Below are 6,178 nucleotides of genomic sequence, written 5' to 3' on the forward strand. Positions count from 1 at the left end.
TCCCTCCCTCCCTCCCTCCCTTCCTCCCTTCCTTCCTGCTCTCCTCCTCTTCTTGGTTCCTTCTCTCTCTCCTTCCCTCCGTCCCTCTCTCCCTCCCTTCCTTGCTTTCTCCCTCCCTCATTCCCTCTCTCCTTCTCTTCCCTTCCTCCCTTCCTCTTTTTTTCTCCCTTCTCTCTCTCCCTTTCTTCCCTCCTTCCTGCTAACATCTATTGTCTTCCTCCTATGCCCCAGGCATGGCAGATACAGTGGAAACAATTAGATATGGTCCATGCTGTCATGGACCTTAAGTTTACTGGGGGGAGACAATCATTAGCAGAACAGTCACACGAATGAATATGTATTTGGAAGCTGAGATAAGTACATGCAAGGAGAGAAGCCGGTTCTTTGAGAACATAAAGGGACCTGCCACAGCTCCATTACTAAGACTTCCCTGAGGAGGAGACATGCTTGAGTGACCATTTTCTGGGCAAAGGTGTGGGACCAAGGGGAAGTGAGAAAGAGTGGCCCAGGTATAGAACAAACATGAACAAAATTCCTATAGCTGGAGAGGAGGCCACTGGGAAGGGTGATGGAGGAATGGCCCCCCCCAGTTTTTTTTTCTCTCACTCTGTTGCCCAGGCTGCAGTGCAGTGGTGCAATCTTGGCTCACTGCAATCTCCACCTCCTGGATTTAAGCGATTCTCGTGCCTCAGCCTCCTGAGTAGCTGGGATTACAGGTGCCCACCATGACTCCGGGCTAATTTTTTTTTTTTTTTTTTTTTTTTGTATTTTTAGTAAGACAGAGTTTTGTCATGTTGGCCAGGCTGGTTTCAAGCTCCTGGCCTCAAGTGATCCATCCACCTTGGTCTCCTAAAGTGCTGGGAGATGACAGGTGTGAGCCACCAAGCCCAGGGGATGGTCCAAGATTTGAATGGAGAAAGAGAGGCAGGAGCCAGCTCTGCAAGCTTCTGTCCTCAAGCACGTCTTTTCTCCAAACAGAATGGATTCGAACTTCCCCACACTGACCTCCAATCACTACAGGTGGTAGTGTCAGAACTGAGGGAGGTAAGTACATCCAAGGCTGCTCAAATCAGACCCAGAGAAGACTTTCCTCAATTTATAAGGCTTCGATTAGGCCAGGCACTTTGCAAGTGCCCCAGAATGGGGAAACCTCTTTAAGAATCTGTGGAGAGGCCGGGCGCGGTGGCTCAAGCCTGTAATCCCAGCACTTTGGGAGGCCAAGACGGGCGGATCACGAGGTCAGGAGATCGAGACCATCCTGGCTAACATGGTGAAACCCCGTCTCTACTAAAAAATACAAAAAACTAGCCAGGCCTGGTGGTGGCGCCTATAGTCCCAGCTACTCGGGAGGCTGAGGCAGGAGAATGGCAGGAACCCGGGAGGCGGAGCTTGCAGTGAGCTGAGATCTGGCCACTGAACTCCAGCCTGGGTGACAGAGCAAGACTCTGTCTCAAAAAAAAAAAAAGAATCTGTGGATAAAGGCTGGGTACCCAGGATTGCTGTCTGACAGTACGAGAGTCCTTGAGTCTTCAAGTATGCTGATGCATTGCGGAATTTTTCATCAGTGAGAATGAGATTTCTGTTGGAAGAATGTGACTTTCCCGCAAGGAGGATGTACAGAGAAAGAGGGGTCCCAAATGAAATAAATACGAAGGAAAAAAGGCATCCAGATGACATTCAAAGAGGAATCTGATTTGAGACATTGAGCCCCTAGCCACCTCTCCAGCCTCATCCACCACCATCTTAAAGATACCTTCAACTTCCCAAAGCCACCACATGCTTTCCTTCCTGCCCCAGGACCGTTGCACAGGTTGCGATGCTTTCCTGGCTCTTCCTCACTCTCTTTTTTACCTGATTGATGCCCATTCATACTTCAGATGTCAGCTTTAATGTCAGCTTTCTTAGGGACTTCCCTGACCTGCTTTCACTTCCACTGGGTAAGATCTCCTTCATTTTATGCATCAATCACACCTGGCCCTCTTCCTTTTGATCCTTTTTATTTTATTTTATTTTGATGTGGAGTCTTGGTCTGTTGCCCAGGCTGGAGTGCAGTGGTGTGATCTCAGCTCACTGCAGCCTCTGCCTCCTGGGTTCCAGTGATTCTCCCACTTCTGTCTCCTGAGTAGCTGGGACTACAGGCATGCGCCACCATGCCTGGCTAATTTTTGTATTTTTAGTAGAGACAGGGTTTCACCATATTGGCCAGGCTGGTCTCGAACTATTGACCTCATGATTCACCCCCCTCGGCCTCCCAAAGTGCTGGGATTACAGGCATGAGCCACCGCGCCCAGCCCTCCTTTGATCCTTTTAATGACTCAGGTCAACATTTATCCCCTCTGTTGATGGAGCACTCACTCACTGCATGCTAGGCGCTATAGTGAGCACTTTAAAGAACATTATCTCATTTAATTCTCACGGCCCTGCAAGATAAGAATCTTTATTATGACCATTATATATGGGGGAAACTGAGGCACAGAGAGTTTAAATAGTTTGGCCAGGGTCTCTCAGTTAATAATCACCCGCATCACAATTTGAACCGAAAGCTGACTTCAGAATCCACACTGTGCAATACTTCCTGCAGCACAGAGGGAGGAGGGGTGAGGCTGAACAAGTATGCAGGGGCTTCTCAGAGCAAGATGGCTCTGCTTTTCCTAGACCCTTCTGACACTCAGAACTTATCCTGTAAAACAGGGATCATTGGCTGGGTGAGGTGGCTCATGCCTGTAATCCCAGCACTTTGGGAGGTTGAAGCAGGCAGATCATGAGGTCAGGAGTTCAAGACCAGCCTGACCAACATGGTGAAACCCCATCTCTACTAAAAATACAAAAATTAGCTGGACGTGGTGGCGCATGCCTGTAGTCCCAGCTACTCAGGAGACTGAGGCAGGAGAATCGCTTGAACCCAGGAGGCAGAGGCTGCAGTGAGCCGAGATCGTGCCACTGCACTCAGCCTGGCAACAGAGCGAGACTCTGTCTCAAACAAACAAAAAATAGGGATCATTAAACCCCCTTTTGGGTCTTACCAAACAGAAATACAATGCTTTGCAGGGACATATGGTTAAGTCAGTAGATGACTCCAGTAATGAACGGGGGAAGGTGGGAGGAGAGAACTGCTTAGTGGTCCATGGATATGCCTCTGGAGGTGGAGAGGCAAAGGGGACCCTGGACTTCTACTAACACAATGTGGAAACTGAAAGAAATAACCCCCCCCCCCACCCCATATATTACTTACACGTTTGGTAGTCTTATAGAATATAAGTAACTGGGCTGGGCGCAGTGGCTCACGCCTGTAATCCCAGCACTTTGGGAGGCCAAGGCAGGTAGGTCACCTGGGATCAGGAGTTTGAGACCAGCCTGGCCAACATGGTGAAACCCTGTCTCTACTAAAAATACAGAAAATAGCTGGGTGTGGTGGTGGGCACCTGTAATCCTAGCTACTTGGGAGGCTGAGGCAGGAGAACTGCTTGAATTTGGGAGGCAGAGGTTGCATGAGCTGAAATTGTGCCACTGCACTCCAGCCTGGGTGACAGAGTGAGACTCTGTCTCAAACAAAACAAAACAAAAAAACTATATATATATGTAACTGACTTAAGAAATAGAATTATATTTTTTCTTTCATGCAGAAATACAGATAGATAGCTCAGAGCTGGAATGGAGGCGCAGTAATCACCAGGAAGCCAAACTTTCTCTATGTTTACTCTGCTTCCCTGAACACGCATCTTTACCATGTGACCCAAAGTGGCTACTTCAGCTCCTATCATCACATCCTATATTCCAGTTGGCAAGAAAGAGGAAAGGGGAAGGGGAAAGAAGCATGCTCCTTTCCCTTAAGGGAATTGCTGGAATGTTTCACATATTCCTTCTACTCCCATTCAGTTGGCAAGAATATAGTTCCATAGCTACAACTGTTCTCAATGGATTTTCCATGCTCTCTCAGCCTGTCCTCAGCCAAGATATGCCTCCTTAAGGATCTAGCAGTGTCCTGCTTCCTTCATGTCAAAGCCACAAGCGTCATGGTTTGCTTTCTCTGTCTACAGCTCTACAGGATGAATGGAGTTGTGAAGAGAGCACTGAGAATGGAGTTGGGGACCTCAATTTTAGCCCTGAGCTGCTACAAACTCAGTGAAAGACCTAAATGAAATTGCTTCTTCTTTCTGGGTTTCAGCACCTTTATTTGTAAAATGAGGTGATTGAGCTCTTTCCCATTTCTAGGTTCTAGAAAGTGCCTCACCATCCTCTGCAGAATTCCATGAGCTAAATACTTTGTTGGAACTAAAATACTTGTCCCTACTTCATTGATGGTCAACCTGAACCCTAGATCACTCAACTGTTCATTCCATCTTTCAAGCATTTCCTCACATCTGCAGCCTCAAGTATTCTTTGTTGATGGATGAAGAGTGTCACGAAAACCTCAAGTTTTCCCCAAATCCATACTGCATCTAGTGGCAGAGTTATATAAATTTGAGTTGGGCATATGGCCACCAAGCTAAAGATTATGTCTCCCAGGCTCCTTTGCAACTCGAGGTAGCCATGTGACTAAGTACTGGCCAATAGGAAGTGAGCAGAAGTTGTATGCACAACTTCCAGGTCATGCCCTTAAAGGTGAGGAATGTGTCTTTTCCTTCTTCCTTCCTCCTTCCTTCTTCCTGCTGACCACAGGCATAAGGAGGGGTGCTGGGACAGTTATTTTGGAATACAATGTGGAAGCTATAGCAAATTAATCATCTTACCTGCCACCGTGTAAGATATCCCTCCTATGACACATGGGAAGTGTGGGAACTACAATTCAAGATGAGATTTGGGTGGGGACACAGCCAAACCATATCACAACACATTTGGACTTGATGGAGAGAGCTGCTCATCTCCCCCAGATATCCTGGAGTTTTAGGTGGAAGAAATACTTGGTGATGAGACCCTGAAGTGTCCCTATAGACGGAAAGAAGAATGTACTGAAATAATGAATCCCAATATGCTGCTGTCTCTACTTCCAGGCTTTGTTCAAGAGTTTTTGACTTTGAAGATGATTCTGAGTTATCTTAGTTTGGTGTGGGGTTTCTCAACCGTGGTACAATGGACATTTTCAACTGAGGACTTCTTTGTCATGGCAGGAAGCTGCCTTGTCCACTGTGGCATATTTCGGAGGATCCTTGACCTCTACCGAATAGATGTCAGCAAGATACTTCATCCCCAGTTGTGACAACCAAAAATGTCTCCAGACAGTGCCAAATTTCCCCAAGAGTGGGGAGAGAATTGCCCTGGTCAAGAAACACTATTTTAGGCCGGGTGCAGTGACTCATACCTGTAATCCCAGCACTTTGGGAGGCCAAGGCGGGAGGATCACTTGAGGTCAGGAGTTTGAAACAAGCCTGGCCAACATGGTGAAACCCTGTCTTTACTAAAAATATAAAAATTAGCTGGGCATAGCAGTGCATGCCTGTAATCCCAGCTACTAGGGAGGCTGAGGCAGGAATATCGCTTGAACCTAGGAGGCGGAGGTTGCAATGAGCCGAGATTATACCACTGCACGCCAGCCTGAGTGACAGAGTGAGACTCTGTCTCAAAACAAAACAAAATAAAACAAAAAACCCACTGTTTTAGTCCTTTGTGAGGCTCCCTGGAAAATTATAGCCCATGCTTGATTGCTTCTGTGCCAGGGAACTCAGTACTTTGCAAAGCATGGCCTCCATGCAGTAAGGTCTTTCTTAGAGTGAAATAAGAAGCGACTGGTGATGGGCACAGGGTCTTCTTTTTGGGGGGATGTAAATACGTTGGAACTAGATAGAGGCGCTGATTGCACAAGAATTGTGAATTCACCAAATGCCACTAACTTTAAGATGGCTCATTTTATGTGAATGTCATTTTGATAAACAAAAGGAGCATAAATCCTGTGTGGAGACCTCCCCACATGCCAGGCCCTGAACTAAATGAAAAACCCCGTTGTCTTAATGGATCCTCCCGGCAACTTGATGAGAGAGGTACTTTTATCATCCAGTTTTATTTTATTTTATTTTATTATTTATTTATTTTTTTGAGACGGAGTCTCGCTCTGTCACCCAGGCTGAAGTGCAGTGGTGCAATCTCCACTCACTGCAACCTCCGCCTCCCAGGTTTAAACGATCCTCCTGCCTCAGCCTCCCAAGTAGCTGAGATTACAGGTGCCCACCACCACACCCAGCTA

This window comes from Rhinopithecus bieti, unplaced genomic scaffold (genome assembly GCF_001698545.2).
Source record: "Rhinopithecus bieti isolate Rb0 unplaced genomic scaffold, ASM169854v2 scaffold_71542, whole genome shotgun sequence".
Classification (NCBI taxonomy): Eukaryota; Metazoa; Chordata; class Mammalia; order Primates; family Cercopithecidae; genus Rhinopithecus; species Rhinopithecus bieti.